The sequence below is a fragment of the Cyanistes caeruleus genome, chromosome 4 (genome assembly GCF_971803275.1).
Source record: "Cyanistes caeruleus chromosome 4, bCyaCae1.hap1.1, whole genome shotgun sequence".
NCBI classification, from domain to species: Eukaryota; Metazoa; Chordata; class Aves; order Passeriformes; family Paridae; genus Cyanistes; species Cyanistes caeruleus.
The window spans coordinates 7,462,331-7,481,336 of NC_141704.1; the positions used below are offsets into that span (position 1 = coordinate 7,462,331).

A 19,006-nucleotide genomic window follows, 5' to 3' on the forward strand; every position below is an offset into this window, starting at 1 on the left:
AGAACTACTAGAGCTGTCTTTTTTTTTATCTTAATCACATTCATGACTTTTCATCACTTTCTCAACTTTGGAATAACTTTATTGAATTAAAATAGCTAGTTGCAGAATTCATTGAATGTAATAAAAATCAAGAAAATACTTCTGAATTTGAAAGATTACAGAGACATTTTTCTTGTTTCCAAAGAAAAAAACAAACCCCACTGGTTCTGACCTCTTAATCAGTAAATTTCAAGAGGTAATAAAGGAGGAAGCCTGAAGCTGCTTAGAATGGGGCAGGTAAGGAAGGCTGCTAGAATGAATTATTTCCCTATGGCTAAACTACATATTTATTTAGAATTAATTTACAAATATTTTTCACCATTACTTTTATGTATTTCTAGTCCAGTTAAAATTAATGTTTTGAACTACAGAATCCTAAAGACCTATCCCCATTTATACATTCAACAAAATACTTAGAAGTTATCGTAACATGGACAAAGCAAGCCATTCTGCTGTACAACATGTTTTTGCCAATCCTGATTTCACAGTGAGCACCTAAGTCTTATCACCCCAACTGAGATGCTCAGGAACCCTCCCCTGACCTCACTCCAGTACCACAATAATGGCAGGATTCCTGCATGGAGACAAAGGCACAAATGTAGTGGATGCTCCCAGATACCTCCTGGCACCACCAGCTCAGCAGCAGAGCAGGGAAGACCACAGTGGTACAGCTTTAGCACTCACCAGGTACCCAGAGCAGGATCACAGTCACCTCAGCCTTAGGTCTTGAAGAAAGCCTTCAGGCTCTGCTCACCTATATTTTTCTGGTCTGGAGAAGCAGACAGCAAATATTTGAGGCACAAGCCCCCACGAGCTAAAGTCTTCTTGCTACAGCTGAGCTACCTGCACTGTGGCAATGGATGCAAGCATAGGATGGCCCCTCTTTCCTGCCCACCTTTTATCCCCACCCTTACTGGCAACAACAGAAACCACCTGGCTCCCTATATCAGGTAGCACAAGCTGTCCTAATCACCCCACAGCAGCTGCCACCCACTCTCCCACTGCACTCTCTCTTCCGTGTCCCTGCACCAGCCCTGCTGTGTCCCCAGGATGTGAGGGACACACAGCTCTGGCTTGGGAGGTCTCAGTGCCTAGAGCAGTCCTGCACAGAGAGGTGGAACCACCTTGTAATCTCAGCCTGTGTTGGCTCAAGAATACCAAGCAAACATTGGATTGTGCACTTTTGTGTACACATCTGGATACAGGAGGCAAAGATGGTCAAAAAGATACAGCTGCCTAAGTGACTGCAGAGCTTTTGGCACAACTGCAGGTGTGCCACGGAGACACAGCAGAGGTTTGGGAAGAACAGCAGATGGACAGCCAAGACAGACTTGTTACAATGAGAGCAAGCATTAGAGCACTGCAACAGAGAAACCTGAACTAGTTTAACTGGGTCCTTCTCCTTATAAAATAGTTATAAAAAGAAATGTGAGATTACAGGATCAGCTGAAACTGCTGTGCAAATAAAACACAGGAAACCATTGATCTCAATGACGTTGGCTGAATGCTTACAGAGAAACAAGTCTGCAGGGCTAAAATATCTTACTAGTTCTCATTAAATGTTTTTAGATGTGTACAGATCCTTGTGAAAGTCAAACAAAGCAAGTGGAAGAGAATCCACACCCAAATGATTTTGCAGTGATAGTGGGTTTTTTGATATTCTGACAGCAGAAGATAGCAAAGGTTTTCCTGAATAAATGTAAGACTGATAACTTGAAAAAGCTGTCCACACCCTACCATAGTAACTTAGTATGACCCATCTCAAAAAAAACAAAAGCAACATAAGGAGTTCAGAGAAAAACTCATTAGTAAATACAATTTATTTTTTTCTTCACATGATTGACTGTGCAACACAGATCCCCTTAAATTTAAGCATCACAAACAGATTAGCCAACAGCACAGAAACCTAAAAAGCAGAACTAGAACACAGAAGGAGGGAGGAAATTTACTTAACAAGGTCAGCAATAGAACCTGGCACAACCCTGCCTCAGGAAAAGAATTTTACAAATGGAAAAGACACATACCACAGTTTTGTAAATATGGGCTGATGCTCACACACCACCACTCAGCATAACATGCAAAAATTCACCAATGTCTCATGAGCTCAGATGCACACACACACCCCCCCTCCAAAGTCATACATTTATGGCAGCTTTTGCCAGAACTGGCTGGAAGCTTTTCTTTATGTCCACAACTGCTGAAGTACTATCACACACATACCTACCCTATCGTGTCTGAATTCTCCTGGATTTTGAAATGATCCACACTTCCTACTTGGAGCTGGAGTAGAATGGATGGCTAACTCATTTCACAAAGAGTTTGGTTATACATCTCCCTTGATGAAAAATTTAAATTGTTCAACTAAGAAGCAGTGTCTTTTTACCCCAAGACATTACTCCAGCAGGGGTTCAGTAGATAATGAGAAACAAAACCAGGGAAAGGAACCAAAGGGTTTTGTAACTAGAATAGAAAGGGTTTGGAGTTTGTTTTCACTAAGTTCAAACAGAAGAAGTTTTATGACTCAAGTAAAAGGAGTGCAAAAGGATTTGGAGAAGGAAGGTTTCCATTAAACAGACCTGAACTGGTTCAACAGTAATTTGAGCTCTATATGAGCTCACTTTTTGCTGTGACACTCTCAGCAGTGAAGAAAAACTTCACAAAACACAGGAGGGAGCTGATGACAGATGAAAGGGCAAGAGGCAATGCAAGGCCAGCTCTGAAATAGTTACTTGCACTGTATTACAGCCTGCCACGACAAAGCCTTTCCCACATTTTTAAAGCTGTAAATGTAAACACCACTTAAAAGGTAATTTAAATGAATGGTGAACCAGGGAATGAAAAAATGGGCTCGAAAAAAAATGTTGAGTTTTCCTGTACCCCAAAGAGCAGCCCTGGAAAGTCCTGGCTCCCAAGAGATAATAAGTTACCAGCGCTCTCTGTTTGTAGGGAGTGGGATTTCAGAATGATGTTTCCTTCCCTCCACCTTTTGCAGGCTGTCAGGACAAGCTGCTATCAGCTATGGGAAACCCTGCTCTGGGACATGGAGATGGTACAAGGCAGCTCACAGGCAGAAAGCTTAACTTTTTGTGCTTTTGGGGTCTGGCAGAGACACCTCGGCTCAGGGAGTCATCCTTCACCTGCACTTAAGTCAGTTCTGATTCATGGCAGAATAATCATTTTGATGGTGAAGAGCAGCTACTAAGAATGTTTTCTTGCAACAACACTGCCAAGAAAAGAGCCAGGAGATTCTCTGACAGCATCTGCAATTTATGGGAAATGGGCAATCAAGGAGCCGTTGTGGGGAGGCTCAGTGATGGGTAATGCTGCCCCGAGTTCATTCCCCTCTGCCAGCACCTACACTGCACAAGGGCTACCTGGGCACAGTCCCACCAGTTCCTGCAGCAGGTGATGCAGGTGACTCTTTGGAAAGAGGGGCCCACAATCCCACAGCACCAACCCACACGAGGGTGACTGCGGGAGAGACACACCAAATCTGCAGCTGACTGGAGTCCCAACTCCTGCCTGGTGCCAGAGCTGCACTTACAATGGTGTGGATGCTGCCCCTGCATTCTCCCCTCCTGTGGTACACACAGGATGGCACCCAGGGACCACTGGGATCTGGAAAAACAAGATGATGTGGTTCGTCTTATGAAGATCTAGCAAGACACCCCTTCATCTTGGGCAGCATGGCAAGTCTCCCTTCTGACAGCTCAATGTTTGATCCACAGATCTGCACCTAATCAGCTCAGTGCTGGGATCCACAGTTAAACCTCATTTATTGTCTGAGCCTGAAGATTAGAGACAAAAAACAGAAGATTCAGGAATATAAAGTAAAGCAAGGCAGTCAGTCATTTTCCTACTCATTACACATGATTGTAAATGCAGCCAAAGGACATCCACTTGCAGGCAAAACTGATACTGGTTCAATCCCTTCTAGACAGGTGAGCAGGCTGTTAGTGGTCTCCAGCAGAAAAAGTTGTGAATTATTAAAAACACACACAAGAAGTTTGGAGCAGGGAGGTTCATTCCTCCTAAGGGAGGCAAGATGAGTCACCATCTGCAGTGGCAGCCCAGCTGCTCAATTCCTGCTCAGACAGTTTAAATCCTGACTGAGTGGTGAACAGCACTTGCAGCAAGACATCACATCAAGAGAAACCAGGTTAATGGTACAGGAGGAGGCAAGGCACAGGCTTTGCTCAACAGAAGCTCTCCTCTCCCAGGAGTTCTGCAGACAGCATCTTTCATACTGCAGCAAATCCAGACAATGCTGGAAGTGTTCAAGGCCAGACGGGGGGGCACTGACCAAACCTTCTCTAGTGGGAGGTGCACCCCCATGGCAGAGGGGTGCAATTAGATCATCTTTAAAGTCCCTTTTAACCCAAACTGCTCTGTGATGCTACAAACCCGGGGCAGACCTTACAAGAATGTCAACAGGAATGCTGCTATGGGACTCATACTTTGCATATATGAAGGCAATTTTAAATATGGATTGGATTGATAAAAGCAACTCGTCAGCACACCAGTGCAAACATGCAAATGTAGGGAAATGCATAACCTGAATAACCAAGTTTTCTTTGCATATTGAGACTTGTCAGCCAATTCTTCTTCAGGCTTCACTGTAAACGGAAACATAAGTATTTTTGATAACCATTAATAATGACTTAGGAGAATCTCTCTGATTTTTATATATTACATGGGCAAGAAGCCATACAGAACATTTAGTAAAAAAAAGTTTTATTGATAGTGGTGATGCATTTCTGACATCCTTCTTTTTTCTGCCCCTATAGAATGTAACCCTCACCTTCCTTGATGTACAAAGAAAATAAAAAAAAAATAACTATGTCATTTCCTTTGAGAGCCAAGTAAAAAAGGTACCACAAAAATAAATAAATAACAACCGAATTCATCATTCGACATAGCCATAGCCATAGCAAGGCTAATTTGCAGATGAAATGGGAAAGAACCTTGCCTAGACTGCTAAAGAAAAAATAGATAGATACATTTCAAATAAAAAAACAAAGGCAGGAAGTAGGAAAAAATAATGAGATCCTTATAATCTGAAAGTTGGCCAAATGTATCAACCCTTGTTATATTTGGTTTTCATGTGTTACTCACTAGGCATGTTCATGTACTGGGAAGAAAACCAGATAAAACATGTGGTTATTGGCACACAGAGATATTACAGCTAGAATGCAAGCTCAGGTCTGCAGCAGCTTTCCTTAATAAGTATTCTCTATTTAAGCAAAGATTGATCCTACATGATGTGACAGGTCACGGATACAAATAAATTGCTTTATGATATGATCTGTGAACAGACAACGGATATTCACCGTGGGCTTACTGAGTTCCAAACCAGCGTATCTAAGTTTCCACTTCATGTAAAATCAACTTTTATCTCTCTGTGATATAACCCAGCAGTATGTTGAAATCAATGCTTAGTCTTTCAACCTCAAAGGCCTGCAGCCAGTTTACAACTACATAATTTGAAATAACAGGAGTTTCCGATCCATTCCAATTTTCAAGCCTTTGTGATGCACATGTCACTGAATTGCAGGCATAGTTCGTGCAGTTACAGAAAGCTTCTAGAAGGAAGTGATAAATGAACATTGCCCTTTTCAGCTGTAACCAAATAACGAGACTGAAATGCACTGGGTTTTTTCCACACCTCCAGCTTTACAAAATTTCATGTGGTTCACTGGTCAGAAAGTCAGCAAGAACAAAATCTTTATCTACTGTTTCCCACTTGCTACCCACAAACTGCCAGTTCAATAATGCTGAAGAAAATCAGCGTGGTTTGCTTGCACAACAGCCTTTCTGAAAGGGTAGCAACCATGTAGTAAAGCATTTGCACACAAGGCAGGACAACTCTAGGATGCCATTCTGATGCCCACATTTTAATGAAATCAGTATGGCTCTAGCAAAACCAGAGCCACCACAGGGAGTTCCCTGGGTACAAAGCAAAGCTACAAAAAACACATTCAGGGAGCTTCGTCCATAACCAAGAAGTAAATATAGGGCAAGGTCAGGAATCTGTTAAACAACCTTCTTAGATTTCTTGTATGGTAACTTAAGTGTGAACATGCAACCTGCCCCATAACTTTTGACCAGTATCAGCCAAATTTTTAAGAGGTTTGAAGCCTCCATTAAATTCCCCTAAACTTCGTGTAAACTGGTGGCTGAGAAATGAAAGGTGCCAGGAGTCCAGGCTCTGACAGGCTTCAGTCCTGTGCTGCCAGACAACAATTTCAAGTAACAGCCTTTGGCAGAATGTTAAAAACAACAAACAAACAAAGAATTTGAATCAACAGGAAAAGAATTGTCAAAAAAAAACAAAACCAAGGTTTATGGCAGGCAAAACTCGAGGATCCCCACACTGACCACATGTGAACTGTATTATAACAGTTACGCAACACAGAAGAGGTCAAGTTTGTGATGATGGAGTGTAAGATTCACACAAACTTCTCATGCAGCTCAGAAAGAAAGTGCACAGCTTCAGGATGTAGCAGAAATACATATGCTACAAACAGATTTACCTTTTTTTTAGTTATCTCATATTTCACTTTCTTTACAGTATAATATTACAGTTTGACCCATTTTCTTTCAAAATTTATCAAACACTATGAAAGGATCAATTCTAATGCACCTACCTGCCTCGTTCTTACTGTCCTGTAAGACAGCTCTAGCTTCTGGGGCACACTTAAGGAAAAAAAAACAAAAACAAAACCAAACACTACTTAAGGAAAAAAAAACAAACAACCAAAACCAAACAAAAAACCCAACCCAAATCACAACAGAAGCCTCCACCACAAATAAAAAAAAGCCCCAGAAGCCAAAATTATTCCAGTTTAAAATAAAAATACCTCATACCATCAATATGATGAATATGATTAATATTTTAGAATCTTTCAAGAACCACATCCAGTCATTTTACAAACTTCCTGTTGTTAATTACAGAATTGGCATCTAAAATCTAATGCATCTTTCGCTTTAAGGAAAAAAAATCCAACCTACTAACCTTTAAAAAATTGCCATATATGGGAGGAAACTCTAACTCTGGTGCAATGAGAATAAACCCACTTTAATCCTCCAAACCCTAGATTAAATTATAAACCCTAGGCAAAGGTAAAGAAAGCCCTTCTCAAAATGCCCTACAATCCCACTTAAGAACTTCAAAGTAATAACACTTAAATTTAGTCTAGACTTTCAATGTCCCAAACTTGAATGATTCAAACTTTTCAGCTTCCATTCAACCACTCTTCATTCAATGGGTTGTTTACAGAAAGATATTTAAATTGTTCTAAAGAGCACCACAGCTCACTGTAGAACCTTTTGATTCTCTAGCAGGCACTATCACTTATTTACTTTAGGTTTTCCATTACTAAAGTGCTGGCTGGTGCACAAAATGAATTACAAACACCAGAACAAACAAGGCAGCTCGGGCAAAGCAACACAATTCAAACAATATCCAGTACAGAAGACATTTAGAAGCCCAGAAAACTAGGAAATGTTTGGTCTGCTTTTAACTTAGCATGTTTAGAAAAACAGAAAAAAATATTATTACAAAAGTCTGAAATTTCTTGAAGTTATACAGAAATGCCACTAGAAGCTCCCCATCTCTCAATTACTACCAGTGAAACAAAGGAATTGACCAAAACCACTGCAATGAATTCTTTCCAAAATTCCTTCCAAATTAATGTCCAGAGAAGGAGGAGAGAAATCCCAAACTCTATTACAGGACTACACTGTTCTTCCAAAACGCACCAACACTGGAGTGGTACAGTGAGTGGTACTATGTCTATGCTACCACCTCAAGGGCATGCAATTCAGAGAAATTAGATTCTCCTTGGGGATCCACCGTCCTTTCCATTAAAAAAGTAATGACCATAAGTGATCCAGGGAATTTACCAAAAGCCAAAAAAAGAAAAAAAAAAAAGAATTCTTCTGTGTTCAGTCAAAATTGCAATGAAAATTAACATTTGACCAAGATAGAAGAAAAACTGACATTTATAGAAGCTGCAGTTGGTGACATCCCATAAAATGATGCCAATCACTTGTCTGAGTCAGCTCCATTCTCACATTTAGTACAAGTGCTCTGGCTGACTCACAGGAACCATCTACCTGGGAGATAAGTAAAGTAAATTTCAAGCATGATTTTGCTGCAGCTTTTCATGATGAAGTGTAAATTTGCCTGGCTCTCTTCATTTAAAGTCAAATTATTTGAAACTTTAATTTAAAATCTAGCTTGTCTATAGGAATTTTCTCAGAAGCAACAAGCTTTATGGGAATAATGCTGTATGCACAAAATTGGCAAGTAAAGAAATGATCTGGTCTAAACAGATTCTGTTTTCAGTAAGAAGCAGCTTTTTAGGCTGCTTACTTGCCTAAAGGCATTTATGGGAAGATGACTTCTGTATCAGGGGAGTGAGTTTATGCTTGAAATATAAAGTTTATATTATCTTTTCATTATGCTTCCATTTGCAGTGTTTCATCTTGTTTGTTGTTCTCTTGGTTCAAAGTCCCAAGTTCACATTCTATCCTTGCATTAATTAGTTATAGCTTTAGGCAAGTTAATTCAGCCTTTGTTTCTTAATCTGTAAAAGAAGGACAACAATAAATATTTACGTACTTTAAATAGATATTGGAAAGCTGTGTCTACCCTGACACAGTTAGTATTTCAAATACATTATTTTATAAAATTACATGCAAAAATTACCCAGTTTACCCACATTAACTGGAATGGTTGTAATTTTTGTAAATGGCTTGTGGAATTCTCTATCATTTCCTTCCTCGAGGAGACTATTTCCTACAGTACATTTCAAAAGCCTCCCATGTAGCAAACCATGCTACCCTGAGCTCAGTTCATGGCATCCTAACTATGACAGTCAAAAAAAAACTTTAAAAAAATAAAATAAGGAGTGCATTGCAGAGAGATTTAATCTTAGGATCTGAATGTATATGATAGTACAGATTTTTTTTCAATTCCTCTTCCTGGGGGAATATACAGAGGAGTATCTTTATGCCATTGCCCTTTATGCCATTGCTTTTACAGCAAGACGTTTTTTGTGATATTCAATGTTTTGTTGACAGGTGTCTGTAATCTGGGCCTTTCTAAATCCAATCTTTGCCTGACTTCCTCGCACACAAAACATCTGCACTTACAAAATAAATTAAGTACATCTGTGCCTGTTTTACCAGTCAATTAATCAGCCTCCTATTAGGAAGAAAAATACCCTAAACCAAAATGAGATTCTGGGGATAAAATAAAGATGAACCTCAAGCCTTGTGAATCATCAAACCTGAGCAGGAAATCAAGCAAGGAAATCAAGTGATGAGGCTTCTTCATCACTAGAGATAAAACAGGAATGAATACCACTGGCTCAAACTTTAATTCTTAATTCTACTAGTGCTGATGTTACTTGCAATAAAGAGATTAAGATCCAATACTAAAATGGAAGGAAGGGGTTGAAACAACCCCTTAGAGCAGTCATTTAACAAAGCACCACTTTATCGATGCATGCCATGCCCAACTTAATTCATTACTTCTATTTCAGTGCTGGAAGGAATAAAGTCTTTGAAAACACACATTCCTCTACTTTAAAGCTCATTCTAAATTCTTGCCTTTCAGTGCACAGAACAGGCATTACACATGCAGCACACCCCTGTATGCCACCACCAGATGCTGTCAGTCAAAAGAATTAAGCATCAGAACAAAGCCTTCTACCAATACCAAAAAAAAAAAAAAAATCCACAGGAAAATAGAACAGGTGACATCACCTGTTCTTCAGCAACCAGTCACCTTTTTCTTTCATAATTCTGTGGTGGGGAATGAAAACTAAAATGTTTTGGAAAACAACTTTACTGAAAGCTGATATGAGGATGCTTTAGCAATTAAGGATTTTGTACAGCAGACACTGAGATCTTAATCGGTACGGCAGCATAAACCTGGGCATCCTTCTGGAGCAAAGCTGTTGTACATCACACACTGAACCCACCTCACCCTCAGCAGCACAAAAATAAGAGCTTCTCCCTGGCAGCTGCTGCCTGCAGTCATTTTGTGCTACCAACACTGGTATGGCTTTGGGAGAAGGAAGAACTACTTAGCCACAGGAAATCATGGCAGTGGATTAGGAAGAGACTAGACAGACACAGGAATTAAATTCTGAGAAAAAAAATTTGCTACTTAGATATCCACATGGCCCACTGCCACAGTACACAAGTCCCCAGGACTTAAATACTTCCCCATCCTGAAGTTCTTCTCCCACTTCCTTTAAAAAGGTATCCCAGTATCACTGACCTGACTGATCCCTGACTGCATTTTGAGCTGACTCCCAGTTTGAGAGTCATCGGCTCTAAAATTACACAATTAAAGTGACAGTTTTGGAAATTTGCTAGGAAAAAAGCACTGGTGTAACTTGTATTAAGCCCTACTTTTTTTGAAAATTAGGTTTACTATACAGAACAGTGTTTCTTCTCCCTGCAATATTTTTGGCTGAAGCTGGCAAATGGATTACATTTAGCTAAAGTAACATGTTGTCTTGGATCTGTTAATCCTATTAGTTACGTGGAAATAGGTACCAAGGTTGAGGAGATGCTTTTGTAGTGCTTCTATAGAGAAAAAGTAGGCCCTAACTAGCTGGAAATTATATAGAACAATCTGGGGCAGCTTACAGGGATAATTTTTTTTCCTGCAGTGCAATAAGCATGAGCAGTGAAGCAGCTTTATCCAGATATGTAATGCTACACTGGGAATTTAAGTAAAAATCTGTCTCACTATCAAAGCAGCTGTATTGATTGAAACAAAATCTTTTCCTCTTCAACTCTCACACTAACATGTTTCACCTTTTTCTGTCTCTAATATCCACTCACACACACTTCCTTACTTAAAATGTAGGTTCTTCAGGGCAGAGACCGTCTCTTTATAACAGTGATAAACTGGGAAGGACCCTCAGGCCACTGGAAAACAAAACTATAGTTGGCACACTTATTTTCTAACTTCACGTGCTAACTTGTCCTCAAATCCTCGAGCAGAGAAATTTATTTTATTTTGTTTACATAATACACCGAAAAAAATCCCAACTAACAAACCAAAACCAAACCAGTCATTGTACACTCGGTAAGTTGGATTTATAGAGGAAATTTTGAAGGTACAGAACTTCTGCTCCATTAGGAAAAGGATGTAGCATATAACATGGCCAGGTGATGCCTCTAACCTCTCCCTCTTCATGCCCAGATGCATCAGTCATTAGCTGCAAACAAAGCAAGAAAGGCCCAAGAACTCAGATTGGAGCTTCCCTGAAATAGTTTTGATACAATGGCATCTGTAATGCTGCTTTGACCTTTTATACTAAATCCTCCACCTAAGACTGACAGGCACAGACATTCACCAACTCCAGTCTTCATGACAAGCTTCAAGGTTGCCTTTCAAGTTGCTATACTTCAGAAAATATTTTTTAAATCTTTTCAGTAGGATTTAGTTTCACACCAAGAGATAAATGCTTTCCGTTCTTCAGAGTAATTAATTTTCTTGAATTCCAAAGTTTGATTTCAATATATTTCCCGAAAAAGGAAGAATATGTTTGCTCATATTTTGTGTAAGAAGTTTATGTCTTGCTCAGCCTTCTTGTACTTGAAAGAGATAAATAGAGAGTAATGGGAAGGCTAACACTGCCTTTGGAGAGTCACCGGCTCCCACAGTTGCCATATGTGGTAAAAACCACTCACAGGACAACCCTCGCACAGCCAGGGCTCCCTTCCAGAACACACCAGACTTCCTGTGCCTGAGCACTTCTGATCAGGTACTGTGTCACTGCGCTGCTCACTATGACAAAGGACACAGGAGAGTGGTGGGACAGTGCCAAGGCAAGCCACGCTCACCTTCCAAAGGTCACCTCTTAATGTGGCAAAGCCCACTGCCCACACCCTCAACACTGGGTACAACCCCCAGCATTTGTTTGCTTCTGCACGTTTGACAGGGATGGCCTCAAATGTACTTGAGGCTGGGAAGAAAAGATTGGTTTACTTTTAGATACCAAAACACCACCTCCCAGACAATGAAAATAGCAAAACTACCATGACTCTTTCCCTATCCTTCTCTCCATTCCCATCCAAGCTCGTGTATAAATTTCTGTTTTCAGGGAGCAGCAGTGATGTGCCAGGTATTATGAGAGTTAAGCAAGTGTATTACAGCTTGCCTTACATGTCATAGATCTTCTTCAAGGACAAGTAACCTCGAAAAGCTCTAGGATGAAAAAAAAAAACCCCTAAGCATAGAACCATAAAAGAAATCATAACCCAATCAACTCCTCCTCCCTATTCTCTCGAAAAATAAACTCACCAAATCTCAGTGGCTTCAGATGAAAACTGGCTTTCTTTTTCTACCAGGAGCCAAGCCCCAAACTGCATCTCAGGATGAGGCCAGGCACTCACTCTTCCTTGAATGGCACCAAGGAGCTCAACCACTCTCTGAAGAACTTGCACGGCAGCAATGCAATGTGTCATTAAACAAGTCATCTTTGTTCCTAGTGACACTTCAGAGGAAACTGAGGTAGCAGAGGCATATTTCAGTGAAATAGCAGAGCAGTGCACATGTTCAAAGGGCTGCTCAGCAAGTCATCCAGCCAGGAAGAAGAAAGTTTACTTTGACTTAAACTCCTCACTCTTCAGAGGTACTAGACAGCAAAGCTGTACCTCTGTGGTCCTTCTAACATGCAAGGCTACTCGAGACCATTCACTCTGAGCCCTGTCCTTAAGTGCTCCAGTCAGCTAGAGGTGTACTTCACCCAGCTGACAGCATAAACTCCAGCTTCCCTGAAATCTTTTCAGCTTGTTTAGAAGCATCCAGCACAGGCACTGGCCTAGATTAGGAATGCAGTTATGCACACACGAATGGTCTTGACCCAGTTCTCGCCACATCGTCCTGGCTACTCAGAGCTGTGAACTCTATTTATTATTAGCACCAGAACAAAAAAAAGCCTGTGTATGTACATGAGGTCTGACAAATGCCCACTCACTGCACAGGCAAGGAATGAAAGGAATTGTTCTATTATTTGCCATCATCATCCTCCTCCTCTTGCCAACCCACTGAATGCCATGACTATTGAAATACCTTTGATGGGCCGTGTTTGCCTCCCCTTCAGGGCAGACACTGCTGACCTGGTGAGGTAGTCAGCACCAGTGGGCATAAGCATGGTGAACTGGACATCCTTCAAGGGGCACAGGAGAACTCTAAATAATCAAGTAAGGAAAAGAAGCTAAAGAAAGTAAAGAAGTAAGTTCCCCTCTACATCATAACACTTCCAAGACTGAGTTTTTCCTGCCTGAAATATATTATAATACAAAGAAGAGGAACTACTTCAAATAAAGCCAAACATGAGGGCAGTTTCTCCTTCAGAAGCATTCCTGTGTTTCAGCTCTATAGTTTACAAAAAAGGTAAGTAATTCCCCAGTACAAGGTCAAACATCCATCCCACCACAACAAGCAATAAAGTTGTTCTCCAGGATATTAAAATACCCCTCATAGCAGCAGCATTTTTCATGCTTCATCACTACAAGCTCTCTACAGGACTCTAATGCAGCTCACACAGAGAGGCTGTAAATGTAAATGGCTGAGATTTGCTAAAGGACAGCACAGAGGTTTTACAGTTCATCCTGAAAGCACATATGCTGCCAAAAACTGCAGTATAAATGTAAAAATAAAGAAAAAATTTCATCTAAATGAAAGGGATTTGTCCACTGTTCCTAAATGACTGCACTATTTCTTCCTTGATGAGGAGCATGTATGTGCACAAAAGACAACCTTCTGCCTTCATGTTGTCAAAGACATTTTAAAAATGTAAGCAAATCCAGGAGTTTTGCTTCTAGGATAAATAAAGCTAAACAAGGGAAAGGTTATTGCGCTTGTGCTCCCTGCTAACATCATAAAACTAGGATCCTTGTCCCAGCTAAGCAAGCTGAAGACCTGCTAAAGACTCAGGAAACTCCTTGCAGACTAGATCTATGCTACAAGCAAACTACACCAAGTCACCACAAAACCTGCCCTTTCAGCTACACACCCAGGCTAAACCAGTGGAGGAAATACTGATTTCAAAAGTTATTTTAAAATGCAACACAGACCAGCAGATAGCACTTCCCACAAATGCTCAAAAATCTTTGCAACTTATTTTGCAGACACAGCTTGGAAACACTGTTCTCCCACCTGTGAGAGTTCCAACCTTCACTGCACAAAACTTAAAGCACTGGCCTAAGCACAAGAAGTAACAAGTAAGCACAAGAACAAAAGTTGTTTTGAAACCAAAGTTACAAACAGACTGACTTCAAAATTATAACCATCAAGCACCAAACACAGCACTGTAAGGAAAAGCATTACTTCAGTTTTCCCAAAGTTACAGAGCACAGAGGTAGCAGGTAAGCTCAAGTGCTTTGAGTTACAGAGAAAAAGGAAGAAAAGACCACATCCTTCCTTTTTTTGTTGACACCAGTGCACCCTGCTCATACAGCCCCACAAGATATCTGCCACAGGCCACTCCCTGCTGTCATGCAACACCCACAGCCCTTCAAACCAACAACCCAAAGCAGAAAAGCAGCCAGGTGAGAAGGACAGAAGAGAAAGGAAGCTACGTGAGTGTCTGTGCATATCACAATGAAAAGCAGCCACCCCTTTAGAAAACACTTAAAAAAAAAAAAAAAGCACAAGCCTGGTCTCTCAGGGTGGGCATCTGCACTCAAATCACTTCACCCAGCTGCTGGGGTCAAAGAAAGACAGTCCTCATCTTGCCATGACCTACCTGACTCCACAAAGTCTCCTCTGCCCTTCTGCTGGCACCTGCTCACACACAATTGTACAGAGGGACAGATAAAGGATCTTCCCAAAGACCCAGCCAGAGACCCACCTGTAAAAACAGCACCCACTTTCTGAAGGTGGGTATAGAAAGGAGAAGAAAAATGATCCTTTCTTTTTGCTCTTCTCTCCTGTGTATGCTAAGGCTCTTTGTTTAAGTACTTATCACTACAAAACCCCTCTGTTTTCCACAGTCTAACAAAGACCAGTATGGTTGTGAAGGAAGAGCAGTCAACCACTGAGTACATCACAGCCAGGTATGCAACCGATTTTCACACTGTGCCTTTTGGGCTGTGCCTCTTCTCCAACTCCTTCTGGCAGGGGCAGTACTTTCATTTCAACACTAGCCAACAGCTCAGGACATAGGATGCCAAGTTCTTCCACCACTACACAACTCCTGTGTGGTTACAGACAACTCATTTTCTTGCTTGTGCTTTTATTCCCCATCTGCAAAGGGAAGGTGCCTTCCCCACAATGGGAACACTTCAGCATGGTTTTAGAAGGATTAATATAAATTATGCATTTGAAGAGATAAGCCTGGCAAGAGCACGCAAGACATGGGAAGTAGAAGTATCACTGATAAACGTAGTTCTAAACAGGTAATTTATTTTTCACCTAAAAATATGTTTTTCCTATCAAATTTGCAGCTTTATGTTCAGCTTAGACTGTGAACAATTCTCTTCCCAGATCTGAATCCTTCCACTGTCTTGTGTCAAAATGAAACATCAAAACCCCAACTTACATGCCTTTTAAGTAAACACAGAAGAGTTGCAGGCTCCTTGCAACATTATGCTGTGCTGCAAACCATACTTCACTGACAGTCAAAAACACTGTGGCCAGGTCTGGCCAAACCAGAACAAACTTCAGAATAATAACTGAGTTTCTTCCTCTTCACAGTGAGACCATGCATGTATCCTGCTCTTTGACACTGTGTCAGAACGTTATCAGCTGTAAGCTATGTCAAACATGCTCTCTTCCTCTTTGTGTTCTTAGGAGATGCAAATAGATCCAAAGTTGTACAGCACAGACATGTCAGATACAAAACAGCTCAGCAGAAGCTGAGCATTGAAACTGGCTCTGTTTACAACTACCACAGTCCCAGAACAGATTAAGAGTTGGCCACATGTATTTAATACTGTTAACCGCGTACAAAGATAACATAGCTTTATTCAATAAAATATTTTCTTTGAAACTTTGATTCAGCCAAAGTTCTGTTAGAGCCAATTACTGGTTAAACAGTTCCACTCTTCTTCCCACAGCTAGCAAACATGATTATTTCCTTCACTCTTTCCCCATTTTTCCTCCTACCCCAATTTTCAGGTTATTTCCCTGTCCTTACTGAAGTCATAGAGTGTTCTCAAAACCAGTTTCTCAATGTCCTGAGTACGGGCAGTGTGTAAAAAACTGAGAGACTCCTCCACCCCCAGCCCAGTCTATCACTCTGTCTTAAGCCAGGCTGTTCCACTGCGTGACTGACAAACAATCTGCCACTTCAGCAAACGCACTGACCAGAGAGAGCCACCACACAAATCAGATTGTGAAGGAGAGCGTGCATGAGCAAGATCTCCCAACTGCAGCTGCCACACAGCTCCCCACTTACCCAGTCGTGCAGGGGTGGTGCAGGGCTCAACACAGTCTCAAAACCTTTAAATGCTTGGAGGTGAACTGGACTTCAGAGAAACTTCCTAGTTTTGAAGACAGAAAAAAGATGCTAAGACTGAAAAAGAAGGAAGAGAATAAATTAAGGGATGTGAGATCTGAGGCAGAAAGGAGAGAGAAAGCAAATGGGAATATATCATGAGGATCTGATGAAATGATTCTCCCACTTCTAATTTTTGGGAACCATCAGAATACCATTTTAGTTAACAATACTCAAGTGCTGAAGACAATATAATGACACTGCTCTTGAGTATGATGGACACAGAAGTGATATTTCACCTGCCAAAATCATCCCTGGCAAAACTCCACCATCATCAGTGGAACTACACAAAGCATGAAATTGGCCCACAGTTGCATTAAGACAAAAAAGGCTTTGTTTCAGGAGATATGGGACATTTCTGGTTCTTTATAATAAAGCTCAGCAAACAACTGTTTATTGTCCCTAAGCAAATATCACTGACACCAAACAAGCAGCTATCACATTCACAGCACACACTGTCTGTTCATAGGAAAACATCCATCAATAAAGCAACAGATTCCTAGTGTCCTGTTCACATCACAAGGAAATTAGAGACAGTTTAAATGCCTTCCAAATTGCCTACCAGATCCACAAGCAATCATTCTCATTTTCAGGAACATCTTTCCAGACTCCTCTGCCAAGTCAACGAAAGTTGAATGTCCTGAGTGGTGCTACAGGGCTCAGCAGACACACAGACATACAATACAACACTGAGCAGCTCCACTACCAGAGTTATTCAACAATACTCCCAACACAAACTATATGTTGCGACCACACTATGCTCACACAGAATCATCTCCTCCTTTTGTTACTTTTTTGTTTGACCATGTGAATTCCCAATGAAATCCCAAAAGTTCACGTTTCTGCCGTTCTCTAGAGCTCACCACAAGTATGCCCTGGGCTTACAGGGTTCCAATGCCAGCCACGGCCATACACCACATTTGCACAGTATCGATTTATGCCAGAACTCATTAAGCTACGAAAAAATTCAATAGCTGAGGCAAACAAGTAGTTCAAGCACACCGAGCTCCCGTACTGCATCTCTGCCCCTTATGCAGCCCCACAACGCGTTCCTCCGTGCAGCTTCCCTGGCCAGCCTCGCAGCCTTTCAACCCAATGCACAGGAAAAAAACCTGGGCATTTGGATTTCCGGGGTCCTCGAGGGAAAGTCTGATAGACCCAGGTAGGAGCGCCGGGAGCACAGGAGAAGCAGCTCCTCGGGGCTTGTCCCACTCCCAGCTTCTACTTGTTTTAAAGATCTGTAAGAAGACATCCACTGCCCACGCCAGAAGTTCAGCTGCTCTGAATGCTCATTTTACAGAGCATCACGCATAGGAAATAAAATATTTATCACTTTTATTTGCTTTTCCAACTCCTCTTCCCGTCTACCACCCCCCATTCCCCCAGCCTGCACCCACGGATCCCGCAGTACTATGGGGGTGCTCCCACGGCTTCAAGAGTCACCCTAGGATCAAAGCTGTCCACAAGAACACGCCAGACACCCCACGGCCACACCGAGCACCCACCGGCTCCACGGCCCCGGCGAGCCGGAGACACCCACGGGGGCGGCGGGACCGGCAGCACCGCCGGAGACCCGCACACCCCCGGGCACCCTCCTGCTTGCTCCCCCTTTAATTTATGCAGAGCCACGACGAACTCCCCGTGTTTCCCTTCACGAAGGAAGGCGCGAAGGAATGGTGCCCCCCCAGGCCGGGACCCGCCTCTCCTCCCCGGGACCCGCCGTCCCTCAGCCCCCCCCCGGGCTGGGATATCCCGTCCCTCCGCGCCAGCGCCTTTGTGTGCGGAGCAGATACAGAACCTACCTCGGTGAGGCGTCCCTGCCTGTCCGGCAGCGCGGGGGACGAGGGCAGAGGGAGCCAAGGAGGGAACGGAGAGGAGCGTCCGCAGCCCGCCCGGTGCCGCCGGAGTGTCCGCCCGGCCCCGCCACACGCGCGGAGCCGGCCCGGCCGCGCCTGAGGGGAGCGGCGGGGCGGGCCGGGGGCGGGCCCGGCGCTGAGTCACCGCCGCGGCCGCCCCGCCGCCTCCTTTGTTGTCAGGCGTGGAAAAATCCGGGGTGGCGGGGGCTGCTTGGGGGGAAATCCCGAAGGAAACGGAGGTAAAAACTGGGCCTGTGTGGCGGCCTGGGCCGGGCTCCACGGGCTCAGCGCCGCCTTGCCCCGTCAGGGACAACGTGCGTGGGGCAGCCACGGTTCTCAAAGTGCTGCCGGGGCCATGGTGCGCTGAGCGGCCACGCTCACCTGCGGGAGCCGCCTCTCCCTCCATGGAAAAGAATTTCCCAGCTGTGCCTGGCTGTAACTTTCCCAAGGGGTTCCTTCCCGTATCCCGGAGCCCTTACCCTGTGGATGCTCTCACCGCTCATTCTGTAGGAATTAAGGTCCCCATCCAAGTTAGAGGCCAAGAGGTCACGGCCAGCCAGCCAACACGTGTTCAGT

General features: G+C 42.7%; 1 protein-coding gene across 6 annotated transcripts in view; it reads right to left on the minus strand.

The window, feature by feature from the left end:
- Positions 1–18,561, minus strand: part of FAM107B (family with sequence similarity 107 member B) — a 59,229-nt gene extending 40,668 nt beyond the window's left edge. The window contains exons 1-2 of one of the 6 annotated variants that reach the window (XM_086886564.1): positions 18,377–18,556; positions 16,476–16,592 (exon numbers count right to left, since the gene is read on the minus strand). The gene's annotated coding sequence lies outside the window, so the exon portion shown is untranslated. Of the gene's footprint in view, positions 1–723; positions 983–16,475; positions 16,593–18,376 lie in introns of those variants that run through there. The other 5 variants (XM_086886565.1, XM_086886561.1, XM_086886566.1 and 2 more) reach the window with 5 other exon arrangements.
- Between the last annotated feature and the right edge of the window lie 445 nt (positions 18,562–19,006).